Source organism: Mesoplodon mirus (assembly GCF_964341445.2).
Source record: "Mesoplodon mirus genome assembly, chromosome: 4".
NCBI classification, from domain to species: domain Eukaryota; kingdom Metazoa; phylum Chordata; class Mammalia; order Artiodactyla; family Ziphiidae; genus Mesoplodon; species Mesoplodon mirus.
This window is the reverse complement of record NC_138979.1, coordinates 84,290,859-84,308,085: the sequence shown is the minus strand read 5'-3', so window position 1 is coordinate 84,308,085 and position 17,227 is coordinate 84,290,859. Positions and strand designations below refer to the sequence as shown.

General features: G+C 37.0%; 1 pseudogene across 1 annotated transcript in view; it reads left to right on the top strand.

Moving 5' to 3' along the window:
* LOC309801978 (ankyrin repeat domain-containing protein 26-like) overlaps positions 1-17,227 on the top strand; it is a 119,072-nt pseudogene that overhangs the window by 88,391 nt on the left and 13,454 nt on the right. Inside the window, exons 25-30 of the transcript XR_014296159.1 lie at positions 436-1,392; positions 2,785-2,937; positions 5,780-5,850; positions 6,191-6,284; positions 13,252-13,358; positions 15,175-15,292. The product of XR_014296159.1 is annotated as an ankyrin repeat domain-containing protein 26-like (transcript). The remainder of the gene's footprint in view (positions 1-435; positions 1,393-2,784; positions 2,938-5,779; positions 5,851-6,190; positions 6,285-13,251; positions 13,359-15,174; positions 15,293-17,227) is intronic.

Below are 17,227 nucleotides of genomic sequence, written 5' to 3'. Positions count from 1 at the left end.
AGTCTCTAGGTCCATCCGTGTTGCTGCAAATGGCATTATTTCATTCTGTTTTATGGCAGAGTAGTATTGCACTGTATAAATATATCACATCAGATGCAATTTTTAAGTGTAGTCAGATTTATTAATCTTTTATTTTAAGCCTTCTGGGTTTGTTATAATTTAGAGAAAGGCCTTTCCAATTCTGAGCTTCTTAAGAATTCTCCTGTGGTTTGTTTTTTACTTTCGTGGGTTCATTGTCTTCAATTAAATTTTTGAACTTTTGAAGATTTCTGCTTGTAAGAAGTCTGAGGTTTGTATCCAACCTTATTTTTTCCAGTTGGATATCCACTTATTGCAGCCTTTTCATTGTATCAACATACAGGTTAGTCTTTCAGAGGAAATCATGAAATGTCAATTTATTGAGTACTAGCTAAAAATCTCCTTTATTTCACTTAGGTGTCCGATAGTCCTGAAAAAGAAAAAGATCTGTTACATAAAAACCACATGTTGCAGGATGAAGTTGCCATGCTAAGACTGGAAATCGACACAATAAAATGTCAGAACCAGGAAAAGGAAAAGAAATATGTTGAGGACATTGAAATTGTGAAAGAAAAGAATGATGATCTTCAAAAGACAATAAAACTGAATGAGGAAACATTAACAAAGACAATATTCCAATACACTGGACAGCTTAATGTTCTGACAGCTGAAAATACAATGCTAGACTCTAAGCTGGAGAATGAAAAACAAAGCAAAGAAAGACTGGAAGCAGAAGTGGAATCCTATCGTTCTAAACTGGCTGCTACCATACATGATCACCATCAAAGTCAGACATCAAAAAGAGACCTGGAACTTGCCTTCCAGAGAGCAAGAGATGAGTGGTTACGCTTGCAGGACAAAATGAATTTTGATGTGTCTAACCTGAAAGATAACAATGAGATGCTTTCCCAGCAACTTTCTCAAGCTGAAAGTAAATTCAGTAGCCTAAAAACCAAGTTCCATCACACGAGGGATGCTCTCAGAGAAAAGACTTTGGTGTTAGAACATGTACAGAGAGACCTAAGCCAAGCACAGTGTCAAAAGAAGGAACTTGAACACATGTATCAAAGCGAACAAGGCAAAGTGAATAAATACATTGGAAAGCAGGAATCCTTAGAAGAGAGATTATCTCAACTCCAGAGTGAAAACATATTGCTCAGACAGCAACTGGATGATGCGCAAAACAAAGCCGACAGTAGAGAGAAGACAGTAATTAACATCCAAGACCAGTTTCAGGAGATTGTGAAAAAACTTCAAGCTGAAAGTGAAAAACAAGGTCTGATGCTGGAGGAAAGGAACAAGGAGTTAATCAATGAACGTAATCATTTAAAAGAGAGAATGTATCAGTATGAAAATGAGAAAACAGAAAGAGAAGTAAGTATCCAAGAAGACAAATAATTCTCAGACTTCCTGAAAGAAAATTCAAAGTGATTTTGATTATGGCTAAATGTTGAATCTAGTTGAATAGAAATAATATATAGACTATAAATCTATAGACTGTAAATCAGCCTAAAAGCATACCTTGTATCCAGCAAATAAAGAATTAGACCTGAGAGGTGCTTTACTTTGAGTAGAGACATTGTGTCACCTATGAAATTTTAAGAGATTAAGTTATAAATTGTTAATGGGTATAGACAGGTATTAGTAATTTACTCTTCTACTGCTAAGCTAATAATTTTAATCTTTATGTCACCACATTTTAGTATCATGATGAAGCAGATAAATGAAACGCTCAGATCTAAAATGAATTATTTTGAAATTAAGGTTCAGTTGTGTGTATTACCTTGACAGTCAATTCCAGATTTCCCAAATGAACTGATGTGTCGATGCCATATCTCATAGTACTTTTCCTTCAGTAGCTTGTCATAACTTTTTAGTTGATATAATTTTATTTTTATTCATGTCAATTTGAATTAATTTGGGAAATAGTTCAGCCTCAAACCATGTATTCTTATGACCTCTCAACTCTTTAAAGGCATCTACTTTTCATTAAATCATAATTTGGGATTAAAGTAGTGAGCTTTAGCAAAACTATACTTGATTTAATCTTCCCACTTCTATTTATAAGTTACTTGGAACATTTTTACAAATAATTTGCTCATAATTCTCATTTCAAGGCTCAGTTACTATCATTTGGATATAAATCTGTCCAATACAAAGAGAATTGTAGCTCTCTGTGACTTATTAATTTGGCATTGGACTCCCATTTTCAGACTAGTGAGGGGTGGCAGATTCATGAGTAGCAGGAATAGGGTGGGGGACAGGGTCATAGGGGCTGCTATTGGGAGGCAGAGGGAGGCCCTGAAGGTCTCATTTTAATTCTAGGAATTAAAATGGGAATGACCTCATTTTAATTCTGAGATAGGAATCTATTGAGCACTGGATTGAATATGTGAGGATCTCTGAAGTTAATGGAAGCCTCCAGTAGAGAAGAGGGAAGATGTTCCCACCACTCGTCCCACCTACACACCCATTTCTTTCTGAGACTTGAGGAGGTCCTCAAGCTCAGCAAATTGATCGGGAAGGGCGGGGAGTGGATAGTGGGACTGAATCCATTGTCTAAGTAACTTAATAGCGATAAGGCCGGAGGGTAACACCTTCTGTGTCTTAAACCAAATTCAGTGAGCAGGAAGGTGCACATACAAGAAGGAGACAAATTGATGTCTCTGGTGATAGTTTTCAAAGTACATAGGTTGGAGTTATCTATTATTAACATAACTTAATAATAAGGTAATTTACAAAATCAGTGACAGAGTATCTTATTAGGCACTTGTGAGACAACTTCAACAAGAACTGGCTGATACCCTAAAAAAGCAATCTATGTCAGAGGCTTCACTGGAGGCCACGTCACGTTATCGTACTAATTTAGAAGATGAGGCACAGGATTTAAAGAAAAAATTACGTCAAGTCACAAGTCAGGTATGTATGAAATTTAACGTGTCAATACTTAATGTATAGGATAAAGTGTTTTAGGACACTAATTTTCATGGACGGCTTTCTTTTGTATTTTCGTTACTAGTAAATTTATTACAATTTTGTTATCTTTATAATGCACTTGTTTCTTAAACTCTGACTTTCATCCTGCCGTTTGCATTATATATTTTTTCTTACAATATTTACCCTTAGGAAAGTTGAGAATTGTGCGTGATTCCTCACAGAAGTTGAGAGACTTTTTTTTTCTATTAAACAGTATTTTTTAGTGATATCTCTACTACCATGATGAAGCAAGCCAGATAAAATCAGAGGATAATGTTTAATGGAATGTTCCATAAAATTGTCATTTTTCATCTTCACTTTCATGAATGGATGTAGTATCTGTGTGTATTTATTTCATGGATTTCAGAATAACGTGTGCAGAAAGGTCATTATACAAACCAGTTGAAGTTAGGCATTGCCTTCATTTTCTTTTCATTTTAGATATATTGTAAAACCATAGAGATACTCAGATCGTGTGTAGTATGTACACCCAAAATAGAAAATTAAGAAAATTATCTAGATCCTGCCATTGTATTTTTAAGAAAACTATTGAGATAATTCACATATCATATAATTCACCCATTTAAAATGTGTAGTTCAATCTCTCCTTGTATATTCAGAGTCGTGCACTTGGCATCAATTATAGAGCATCTCCATCACCCCCAAAGGAAAACTCTGCATCCCTTAGCCATCACCCATGGCCCCCATCTCCCTCAGCCCCAGCAACCACCAGTCTAATCTCTGTCTCTGTAGATGTGCCTATTCTGGGTATTTCATATAAATGGAATCACACAGTATGTGGTCCTTTGTGATTAGCTTTTCTCATTTGACGTAGCATTTTCGAGGTTCATCCATGTTATAGCGCATATCAGTACTTCCATTTCTGTATATTGTCGAACAGCACGTTATGTGGCTAAGCCGTTCATCCATTCATCAGTTGATGGGCCTTTGGGTTATTTCCACCTTTGGGCTGTTAGTAATGCTGCTGTGAACAGTCATTTACAAGTTACTGTGTGGACATAATTTTTATCTCCCTGCTGTTGGGTTTTATCCTCTGAGTTAATTGGCTGATTTCATCTTTTCTTGGCCTTTACTCATGCTGTCCTTTCTGTCTTTACAGTTTCTTTTCCTCCTGCCTAATCCTCCATTTATTCAGACCTGGCCCCCAGTCTTCTCCATGAAGCTCTCTCTCTGACTGTCCTAGCTCTCATTGACCCTGTCATCTAGTCTGTGAAGAAGAGTTTAGCCCTTAATTTTACACTGTTTTAATTTTTTTCATGAGAGAGAATCTCGTCCAAGTATAAATTTGTCTAACAGGGAATATTTATTGATATGCACGGCACCTGTCTTTCATAAATTGAAAATATTTTAGCTTAACAGTTGCTAGGATACAATTAAGTCCTTTATACCATACCAATAACTTTTTCTTGGAGATATTGATATAATCTTTTATTAAAATGTATTTTAAGCAATTAAATATACAATTAAAAGCTCTTAATCTAATGGAGGAGAATTGTTCAATTAAATGCTCTTTTTTTTTTTCCCTCACTCTGGAAAAAAAATCTAAATTTGCCTTCCTTCATTATGCAGCCAGAACTGGGGATTTTCACATTGATAGCATTTCACCAACTGTAAAACTCTGTGGATAGCTTCTCCAATATCCATACCACATAACCTTAATTTTCTCATCCGAGTACTTTCTAGACATAACCAGTTGCAGGGAGTGAATTGATTCAGAACTTTGATTTAGCAGTAGGGTGATATTTCCAAGCCAGTGACTTAACCCTTCCTCTGATGGTCATGTAAGTTATGTACCACTGAATCCAGGAGGTGCTATTTGCATATTAGTCCATGATCACTGCCCACTGAGTAGTACAGAGAGGAAGTAAGTTATAAATTATTGTAAGTGGAAAAAAGGACTAGTGGAATCAGTGAAAGTTTTTGAAGTACTGGGCACATACATTCTGGTCCTCATGCTCCCTGTTACTGCCAATTTCAGTGGTATGGAGAATGATTTCAGTGTGACTTGTACAGGAGACCACTTCTGTTGGCATGCAATCTGCCTAAAATATCAAATTGTTTAGAACGTAAAATACAGCAATAGTAATAATTCTGATTGTAAACACTTAGCATTTACTATGTGCCACGTACTTCTCTAAATACGTTATGTACACCCCCCCCAATTTAATCTTCCCGACATCCCAGTGAGGTCAGTGCTATTATTATCTTCATTTTACGGCTGGAGAAACTGAGACACAGAAAATTTAAGTAGTTTGCTCAAGGACATACAGCAAATAAGTGGTGGAATTGGGACTCAGACCCACGCATTCTGGCTCCTGTGTAGATACTACCTCTCACACTAGTCCCTGAAGCATCTGGTTGTCACCAACAGTAGTGTGTAGTGTGAACGTTCATAATCACTGGAAGAGCTGTGGTCATTCACATATGTGGATATTTAAAATTATAGTTGGTATAGAGCGTGGAGTAAAAAATATAAATGTCTTTCCCCATTTGGCCAATTTATAAATTTGTGTATTTATTTGATAAAATATAATTTAAAGCATGAATGATGTTGTGGTTTAGTACTAGAGGTCAGTAACTTGTAAAGGGCCAGATAGTAAATATTTTAGGCTTTGTGGTTCAGAAGGTGTCTGTTGTAGCAACTCAACTCTGCTGTTGCAGCAGGAAAGTAGCCATAAACAATATGCAGATGAAAGACATAAAAACAGATGATGGCAGATTTGCTAGATTATCAGTAATTTAAAAATTTTTTTTCTCCTTTTAGTTGCACGAAGCACAGGATCGACGTACAGAGGCCATGAGATGTGCTGAGAAGACGCAGGATCACATCCAAAAGTACAATTTAAAGCAGCACAGAAAATAACTTAGTATAAGTATAGAGCAGATAAGCAGTATAGTATGAGAATTATATCAGTTATGACAATAAATACATCATTGTGAAGCTGGGTAAACATTTCAGCTTTGAGCTATTTTGAAATGCATAATTTTTCTCCATTATTTCTAAATTTTTCACATTATCCACAGAACACAACTAGAAAACGGCACAATTGCCAAATCATCTACTTTTCAAAATTCTAAGAACGTATGTAATTGAACCTGCAGGTGTTTGTTCAGAAACTGTGTGGTATTTTAAAATCTATGTGTGAGAGTAATTATTTTAAAATATGCATTTTAGGCTTGAAATTGAAAATGCCAAGTTAAAAGCTACAGTCAAAAAGCAAGCGGACAGAATTGAAGAGCTTCAGAAAAACCTGTTAAGTACAAGTTCAGTAAGTCAATCTCTTAATTTCTGTCATGCTGAAAAGGAATTTTAATTTTTTTACTAGTAATATATAAGAATATTTTGGACACTATGAAAAGTCTCATTGATAAAAGAGTTTATTTTTATATTGATACTACTTGCTACTGGTAGCATAATTCCTCTTTATAGAGGAAGTTGACTGAAATAATAAAATTGATTTTTATAGTAAGACTTTAATTAAAAAGATGGTGACAGTCCAAAAGCAATATTTTATATATACCACATTTTGTTTATTCATTCATCTGTCAATGAACACTGTGATTTTTCCACCTTCTGGCTATTGTTAATAATGCTGCTATGAACAGTGGTACACAAATATCTGTTTGAGTCCAGAAATTTGAGTAATGATTTGATCTAGAATTCTGAACTTCCCTTGTAATCTAAACCCTCCAGTGCTATTTTGAGAATGAATTACTTTTAACGTTGTAGTTCATTTTCTTTATCAAGAAGGAATACTAGGTCACTATGCAAGCATTTTTCTGAAAGGAATGTATTTTTTCCTTTCTTGGATTTTATTTTACTTTATTTTTTAAAGATATTTTTGATGTGGACCATTCTTCAAGTCTTAATTGAATTTGATACAATACTGCTTCTGTTTTATGTTTTGGTTTTTTGGCCAGGAGGCATGTGGGATCTTAGCTCCCTGACCAGGGATCAAACTTCCTGCATTGGAAGGCAAAGTCTTAACCACTGGACCTCCAGGGAAGTCCCCCTTTTTTCTTTCAAAAAAGAAAAGAGATGCCAGTTTAAAAGTAGAAATGGCTGCTCAATCAGGGCCTTACATAGTAACAGGTGTTCCTAGCATAGCAAGTTCAGGAACAATTTTTCTCCCAGACACTTGAGTTAATCCGCCTTTCAAAGGTGTAACAGCCAGTCTCAGAAAAGACTGATGTGTAATCCAGGATTCCAATTTATCAATGTATAGTGAAAGCTATGTAACTATTTACCAAGCAGAAAGGTTGGTAAAATCTCCTGCCATTTATACTCTCCTTTGTAGGGGAAGCTACCTATGATTTAAAAATCAGAAGATTCTATTGTGAACCCTAAGTTGGAGGGATGAGGTAGATGCACCTACCAACTCGTTTCTTTCCATCACAATAGTTAGATTCATGCAGTGTCATTATACAGATATACCTGTCAGGGGGACTAGAACATTCTATTGACTGGCCCTTCTTGTGTTCAAAGAAACATTGAAAATTATTTTTTCTAGACTTGATATGCATTAGTCACATTGTATTAGCATACTTTTCATACAAGTGACAATACAATATGTTGACAAAAGGAGTGTCATGTGAATGAGAGTGCCAGATGTCCCCTTACATTGTCAAACACATCTATTCGGGTATCAGAAATTGAAAATTTTGTAAGGATACCCCACACTGATTAAGCGTATTAAAAAAATAATGAGGGATTTTCTGTAGATTCCTATAGAAATGAGTTAGGATTATGACATAGAATTATTGGCCACTTTAAGGTCTACACAAATCAAAAATTTAATGAGAGAGCTTTTCACCAACTCAGTCAGTAGCCCTGGCTTCTCCTAAAGTTCTCATCTCAGGAATCCCCAGGCCAGAGCCAACCTGAGTTAAGATATATGGTCAGCACAGTGTTGAGATGAAGAATCTGGGCTGGGAAGAAGAGAGAGCTCTAGCTGACTCAAGACTCCAAACAATATAGTTGAGTATTCACCTGAAAGGAGTGTCAGAAGACTTCCATAAGGTCAGGTCTCTATGGAGTAGGAAATCATTCAAAAGAAAACAAGGGCAGGGACTTCCCTGGTGCAGTGGTTAGGAATCCGCCTGCCAGTGCATTGGACATGGGTTTGATCCCTGGTCCGGGAAGATCCCACATGCCGGGGAGCCACTAAGCCCATGCACCACAACTACTGAGCCTGCACTCTAGAGCCTGCGAGCCACAACTACTGAGCCCATGTGCTACAACTACTGCAGCCCACGTTCCTAGAGCCTGTGCTCTGCAACAAGAGAAGCCACTGCAGTGAGAAGCCCGCGCACCACAGTGAAGAGAAGCCCCCACTCACCTCAACTAGTAAAAGCCCACACGCAGCAATGCAGATCCAATGCAGCCAAAAAAAAAAAAGAAAGAAAGAAAAAAGAAAACAAGGGCAAATAATTGAAAATCTGATCCTTGTGAAAAACTTTCGCATTATAAAAAAAATAAAGACAAAGTATGCTGGTCAACATCCTAAGGGTGAGGCTGCCCCCCAAGATTAGAAAATAACACTACACTCAAAGTAACACCAATAAGAATAAACATAAAGTGTCCAAGAATAGCTCTGTACAAGGATAATCCTCACTGAGTAATGGCTCATGAGTGTGGCTGAGGATGTTGTCTATGAGGAGCAAGAAGGGGGAGAGAAAAGTACAGGTGATCTCAGCAAAGGGGTCAAGGCTGGAAAGGCAGGTTAGGGAATCTGGTACGAAGCCTTGAGATGTAAGGAGCCCTGAGAGAATTTAGAAAGAGGATTAGAAAGGGTCAAGGACTGAACATCAAGGGTTACTGTCATTCAGACTGAGGTGGGCTCAGAGGAGCAGAGGCAGAGTGTGGTCATGTTTGCGGTTGCTGCTGAGAAGTGAAGCAGGGTAAGGACTGAAGAAGAAACGGTTCTTGATGACCCTCAAACTTCTAGTGGAGTTACAAGATTGAAAGTCAATTTAGTGTAAAAGAAGAGAATAAGTGATGAAAGATGAATTATGGATGAGACCATGCGTTAAAGAATGTAAGAGTCACAAAAGCCCAGGACCAGATGGCTTCACTGGCGAATTCTATAAGGCATTTAGAAAAGAGCTAACACCTATCCTTCTCAAACTCTTCCAAAATATAGCAGAGGGAGCAACACTCCCAAACTCATTCTATGAAGCCACCATCACCTTGATACCAAAACCAGACAAGGATGTCACAAAGAAAGAAAACTACAGGCCAATATCACTGATGAACATAGATGCAAAAATCCTCAACAAAATACTAACAAGCAGAATCCAACAGCACATTAAAAGGATGATACACCACGATCAAGTGGGGTTTATTCCAGGAATGCAAGGATTCTTCAATATACACAAATCAATCAACGTGATACACCATATTAACAAATTGAAGGAGAAAAACCATATGATAATCTCAATAGATGCAGAGAAAGCTTTCGACAAAATTCAACACCCATTTATGATAAAAACCCTGCAGAAAGTAGGCATAGAGGGAAATTTCCTCAACATAATAAAGGCCATATGTGACAAACCCACAGCCAGCATCGTCCTCAAGGGTGAAAAACTGAAACCATTTCCACTAAGATCAGGAACAAGACAAGGTTGCCCACTCTCACCACTCTTATTCAACCTAGTTTTGGAAGTTTTAGCCACAGCAATCAGAGAAGAAAAGGAAATAAAAGGAATCCAAATCGGAAAAGAAGAAGTAAAGCTGTCACTGTTTGCAGATGACATGATACTATACATAGAGAATCCTAAAGATGCTACCAGAAAACTACTAGAGTTAATCAATGAATTTGGTCAAGTTGCAGGATACAAAATTAATGCACAGAAATCTCTGGCATTCCTATATACTAATGATGAAAAATCTGAAAGTGAAATCAAGGAAACACTCCCATTTACCATTGCAACAAAAAGAATAAAATATCTAGGAATAAACCTACCTAAGGAGACAAAAGACCTGTATGCAGAAGATTATAAGACACTGATGAAAGAAATTAAAGATGATACAAATAGATGGAGAGATGTACCATGTTCTTGGATTGGAAGAATCAACATTGTGAAAATGACTCTACTACCCAAAGCAATCTACAGATTCAATGCAATCCCTATGAAACTACCACTGGCATTTTTCACAGAACTAGAACAAAAAATTTCACCATTTCTATGGAAACACAAAAGACCCCGAATAGCCAAAGCAATCTTGAGAAAGAAAAATGGAGCTGGAGGAATCAGGCTCCCTGACTTCAGACTATACTACAAAGCTACAGTAATCAATACAGTATGGTACTGACACAAAAACAGAAAGATAGATCAATGGGACAGGATAGAAAACCCAGAGATAAACCCACGGACATATGGTCACCTTATCTTTGATAAACGCGGCAGGAATGTACAGTGGAGAAAGGACAGTCTCTTCAATAAGTGGTGCTGGGAAAACTGGACAGGGACATGTAAAAGTATGAGATTATATCACTCCCTAACACCATACACAAAAATAAGCTCAAAATGGATTAAAGACCTAAATGTAAGGCCAGACACTATCAAACTCTTAGAGGAAAACATAGGCAGAACACTCTATGACATAAATCACAGCAAGATCCTTTTTGACCCACCTCCTAGAGAAATGGAAATAAAGACAAAAATAAACACATGGGACCTAATGAAGCTTAAAAGCTTTTGCACAGCAAAGGAAACCATAAACAAGACCAAAAGACAACCCTCAGAATGGGAGAAAATATTTGCAAATGAAGCAACTGACAAAGGATTAATCTCCAAAATTTATAAGCAGCTCATGCAGCTCAATAACAAAAAAACAAACAACCCAATCCAAAAATGGGCAGAAGACCTAAATAGACATTTCTCCACAGAAGATATACAGACTGCCAACAAACACATGAAAGGATGCTCAACATCTTTACTCATTAGAGAAATGCAAATCAAAACTACAATGAGATATCATCTCACACCAGTCAGAATGGCCATCATCAAAAAATCTAGAAACAATAAATGCTGGAGAGCGTGTGGAAAAAAGGGAACACTCTTGCAGTGCTGGTCGGAATGTGAATTGGTACAGCCACTATGGAGAACGGTATGGAGGTTCCTTAAAAAACTACAAATAGAACTACCATATGACCCAGCAATCCCACTACTAGGCATATACCCTGAGAAAACCATAATTCAAAAAGAGACATGTACCAAAATGTTCATAGCAGCCCTATTTACAATAGCCCGGAGATGGAAACAACCTAAGTGTCCATCATCGGATGAATGGGTAAAGAAGATGTGGCACATATATACAATGGAATATTACTCGGCCATAAAAAGAAACGAAATTGAGCTATTTGTAATGAGGTGGATGGACCTAGAGCCTGTCATACAGAGTGAAGTAAGTCAGAAAGAGAAAGACAAATACTGTATGCTGACACATATATATGGAATTTAAGAAAAAAAATGTCATGAAGAACCTAGGGGTAAGACAGGAATAAAGACACAGAACTACTAGAGAATGGACTTGAGGATATGGGGAGGGGGAAGGGTAAGCTGTGACAAAGTGAAAGAGCAGCATGGACATATATACACTACCAAACGTAAGGTAGATAGCTAGCGGGAAGCAGCCGCATAGCACAGGGAGATCAGCTCGGTGCTTTGTGACCGCCTGGAGGGGTGGGATAGGGAGGGTGGGAGGGAGACACAAAATGGAGGGGATATGGGAACATATGTATATGTATAACTGATTAAATTTGTTATAAAGCAAAAAAAAAATAAAAAAAATTTAAAAAAAGAAGAAATAAACTTTTTGATAATAATAATAAAAAAAAAGAATGTAAGAGTCCAGGCCTTCCCTAGTAGTGCATTTGTTAAGAATCCACCTGCCAATGCAGGTTCGAGCCTTGGTCCGGGATGATCCCACATGCCGCCGAGCAACTAAGCTTGTGAGCCACAACTACTGAGCCTGCGCTCTAGAGCCCGCAAGCCACAACTACTGAGCCCATGTGCCTAGAGCTCATGCTCCGCAACAAGAGAAGTCACTGCAATGAGAAGCCCATGCACCACAACGAAGAGTAGCCCCTGCTCACCACAAGTAGAGAAAGCCTGCACGCAGCAACAAAGACCCAACACAGCCAAAAATAAATAAATAAAATTAATTAATTAATTAAAAAAACAATGTAAGAGTCCAGTAGCGGGGGTGAGGGAGAAAAAGGATGAGAGAAAAAGCTACAAGAATCAAGAAGTTACTTTTTTTTTTTTTTTTTTTTTGCGGTACGCGGGCCTCTCACTGTTGCGGCCTCTCCCGCTGCAGAGCACAGGCTCCGGTTGCGCAGGCTCAGCGGCCATGGCTCACGGGCCCAGCCACTCCAAGGCATGTGGAATCTTCCCAGACCGGGGCACGAACCCGTGTCCCTTGCATCAGCAAGTGGACTCTCAACCACTGCGCCACCAGAGAAGCCCGAAGTTACATTGTTATTTAGTGTACAGAAGACTTAAACTTTATTTAAAGAGAAGAATTGTTAATAGAAATGGAGAAATTGAAACCTATGGAAGAATGCTTACAGAGAATGAAAGGCTTTATCTTGTGTTGGAATTTTTCAAAGATTATATTAATAAGATGTGATTTAACAAGACCTGGAATATCTTAAACCACTGATGAAAATGTTTCTAGGGCATCTTTAGAAACTAAAACGTAAATATAACCACTCCTTAAAAAACTTTCACTAACGTGTAAAAACCTCTGGGTTATTTATTTACTTATTTATTTTTTATTATTATTATTATTATTTGGTTGCTCCAAGTCTTGGTTGCAGCAGGAGGGCTCCCCAGTTGCAGCAGGTGTCCTCCTTAGTTGTGGCATGCAACCTCTTAGTTGCGGCCTGCATGTGGGATCTAGTTCTCTGACTAAGGATTGAACGCAGGCCCCCTGCATTGGGAGCACGGAGTCTTATCCACCATGCCACCAGGGAAGTCCCAAAACGTCTGTTTTTAACAAATAAATTTTGGCAATTTAAATTCTAGAAAAATGATGAAAATGAAAAATCAATATAAGCTGTTTCAGGAAAAGTGATTATTTTTGAAATCGTCCTTATTGGCATCAGGTTTATAAACTGTGTTTCACTATAAACGTATATTACTCATGAACTCATGAGAAGTAATATTTTTAAGAAAGAAGAGTAAGTCTCTAGGTTTTAAAAAATAATTTAAAAAAATTTTTTTGAGGATGAAAAGGAGCAATTAAAGAAATATATTGAGTTAAAATGGTCTCTGGAATATAGTTTGGATCCAGAAATGAAGAAAAATAGTGAATTAGAAAAAGAGATTACTGGGTAAGATTTTAATATTTCTGATAATTTCAACAATTAATTGATTTAACTATAATTTTGTTTTATTAAAACCTTAGATACAAATTCCTTTTATATGTGTATATTCATACTTAAATCATCCATCCTATTTAAAAGTTTACTTTAGAAACTCACAGCACAATCTGAAACTGTTTTGAGTGCCCCAGTACTACAGTTCCTCTTTAATGATTTCTAAAACAATAACAATAGTGTGCCTTGCATATAGTAATGTCACTCTGCTCTTCATCATCTACCTTGAATTTTTATGTCTGCAAGATATCTTTGCTCTTTTTGGGTAATCCTGCCTTCTTTTAGTTGTGTTCTTCCCCTTCAGCGTTCAAGTATTTTAATATCTAAAAACCTATTTGTGTCACTGTTTAACAACATCAAAAACTATCTTGAGGGCCTCCCTGGTGGCGCAGTGGTTGAGAGTCCGCCTGCCGATGCAGGGGATACGGGTTCGTGCCCCGGTCTGGGAGGATCCCATATGCCGCGGAGCGGCTGGGCCCGTGAGCCATGGCCGCTGGGCCTGCGCGTCCGGAGCCTGTGCTCCGCAACGGGAGAGGCCACAACAGTGAGAGGCCCGCATACCGCAAAAAAAAAAAAAAAAAAAAAACTATCTTGATTTTGCTTATGTTTTCTTTCTGCTCTAAAAGTTTAGTTCTAAAATATACATACAAAAACATATGTATGACTTAAAGAATAATAAAATTAATGATCATGTTTTGACCACTCAGATTAAAAAAAATAATAATAAGAGTGTTTCCCAATGTCTGTGATGCCTCCACATGGCTTCCTTTCTGGTTATTTGCTGAGCACAGTTAGCCCTCAGCTTCCACAGATTCAACCAACCTCAGATTGAAGGTATTCAGGGGGAAAAAATTCCAGAAAGTTCCCAAAAGCAAAACTTGGATTGGCCTCAGGTGGCAACTATTTCCATAGAATTTATTTACATTGTATTTATAACTATTTACATAGCACTTACCTTGTATTAGGTATTATAAGTGATCTAGAGATGATTTAAAGTATACAGGAGTATGTGCTTAGGAGGACTTGAGCATCTGTGGATTTTGGTGTTGTACTTATGGTTCTTCCCTGATTCTCATTAGTATTTTTCTCTCATTTAATTTTCTCTACATTGCTTGGCATTTTGTTAACATTGTGCTGGGCAAGATTTCTAGATCTCTTAAAACAGCTTGAAGGGACTGGTACACATTCTCTCTCTGCTGATTTCCTTTTTTATGAAGCTCAGCCTGGTTTTCTTCTCCAGCAGCTCAGACGCCAAAGATTGTTCTTTCTTGTTTCTTTTTCTATTTTGAGTGAGTGAGTGTCGATGATTTTTTGTGTGTTATTTCTTTGCTTCTTGTAGAGGCTGTGGTCAGTAGGTACCAAAATGTCTTTTTGTGTCTTTTCAAAACATTCATATATGATATGCTCTTCTTCTTCAGCTTGGATACTGATGTCTGGTTTATAACTAGTATTTAATAATAAGTTAGTATTTCATATTAACATACTAAAAATGGATACTAATAACAGCTTCCTTATAAGAACCGTATAATATATGTATACACATACTATATTAACTCTTTACTTAGCATGTGTCATAAAATTTTTCTTCATATTATTTACCTAAGATTATAAGTTAGTTATTATGCTTTCAAACCATATTAGATTAGAACAGATGAGAAAGGATTATAATTTATAGAGTTTATTTTATATGATAGAACATATATCTGTTTAAATAGTTATTAATTATCTACTCTTAAAGAACTTGACTTATTCATTCTATGCATTTCTACAGACTTAAGAAACTCTTAAAAATGCCAAGAAGGAAGTTAAATGAATATGAAAATGGAGAGCTTAGTTTCCATGGAGATTTAAAAACCAGTCAAAGTGAAATGGATATGCTAAAACATAAGGTAAATTTTAATCAGTTTTGGGACCGAAAAGCCACTTAATTGGGGGAAATATAAATCACTCCATGCTTTGAGCAGTGAAACATAGATTTGTCTCTTAATTTTTTAGACTTGATACCAGTAAAAAAGACAGCTTTTTCCTATATAATTTTTCCATAAAAAGGGCACACTTTTGACTGTTTGTGTCTTGAACCATGGCTAGTGATCTGAAGCTGAGCAGCACACCATTACCCCAAAGCATCCATTATTTTTTGGTGACAGCTTTATTGAAATATAATGAACATACCATGCAGTTCACTCATTTAAACTGTACAATTCAGTGACTTTTAGTATATTCAAAGAGTTATACAGTTATCACCACAATCAATTTTAGACCATTTTCATCACCCTAAAAAGAAACCCTGTACTTTTTAGCCATCACCCTGTGCCAGTTTTCCCTTCCTCCTATTCCCAGCCCTAGTACCACGACTGTACTCCCTGTTTCTATAGATTTGCCTATTTTGGATATTTCATGTCAGTGGAATCACAGAATATGGGGTCCTTTGTGACTGCCTTCTTTCATTCAGCATAGTATTTTTAAGGTACATCTGCTTTGTAGCGTGGATCAATACTTTCTTTTTATTGCTGAATAATACTCATTTGTATGGACATACCACATTTTATTTATCCATTCATCAGTTGATGGACCTTTGGGTGGTTTCCACTTTTTTGGCTATTGTTAATAATGCTGCTATGAACGTTCATGTCCAAGTTCCGGTGTGAACATATTTTTTTCATTTCTTTTTGGAATATACTTATGAATGGAATTGCTGTATCATATGGTAACTCTGTTTAAACTTTTGAGGAACTGCCGTACTGTTTTCCAGAGTGGCTGCACCATTTTACATTTTTATCCAAAGTGTGTAAGCCTTCCAATTTCTCTACATGCCCGCCAACACTTGTCATTACCTGTCTTTCTGATTATAGCCATCCTAGTAGGTGTGAAGTGGCATCTCTTGTGGTTTTGATTTGCGTTTTGCTGTTGACTAATAACGTTGAGGCACTTTTCATGTGCTTATTGTCTATCTGTGTATCTTCTTTGAAGAACTGTCTATTCAACTTTTTGCCCATTTTTAAGTTGGATTGTCTTTTTATTATTGAATTGTAAGAGTTCTTTTTGTATCCTAGATACAAGTCTTTGATCGGATATAAGATTTTCAAGTATTTTCTCTCACTCAGGAGCTTGCCCTTTCCCCTTCTTGATGGTGTCCTTCAAAACACGGAAGTCTTTAATATTGATGAAGTTCAGTTAGTCGATTTTTGTCTTTTGGTGTCATATCTAAGAATTGCCAAATCCAGTCATGAAGATAAACACCTGTGTTTTCTTCTAAGACTTTTGTAGTTTTAGCTCTTGCATATTGACTTAATTTCTACATATGGTATGAGGTAGAGGTCTAATTTTATTCTTTTGTATGTGGATATTCTGTCGTCCCAGTACCATTTGTTAAAAAGACTATTCTTGTCTCATTCAATTATTTGGCACTCTTACAATCAGTTGGCCGTAAATGTGGGGCTTTCCTTTTACATCCTCAATGGTAACGCATTGATCTATATGTCTGTCCTATGCCAGTATCAAGTCAGATTTTATGAGAATTCTTTCTTCGTCATCTTGCATCTTACCAGTTGTTTTATGTAATAATAAAAAGTCAGTGTAGTGGAATGTCTTTAACTCTACTTCCGTGGAGGTTTTTTGCCTCTTGAAGGAGCCTGTGGCCAGCTTATGCCTCACTGACCCCATGACACAATGGGAAGTAGGTTTACAAAGGTAAAGTCCACTCCTTTTTTTCTCCCTCCATTCAGACCTTTAGTCTCTCACCCAGTGCCTCCCACTTCACTCCAGTTTCCATCAAATCTTGGTCACGAGATCCGCTGACTTCGTCTGCTATCTGCTTCATTATG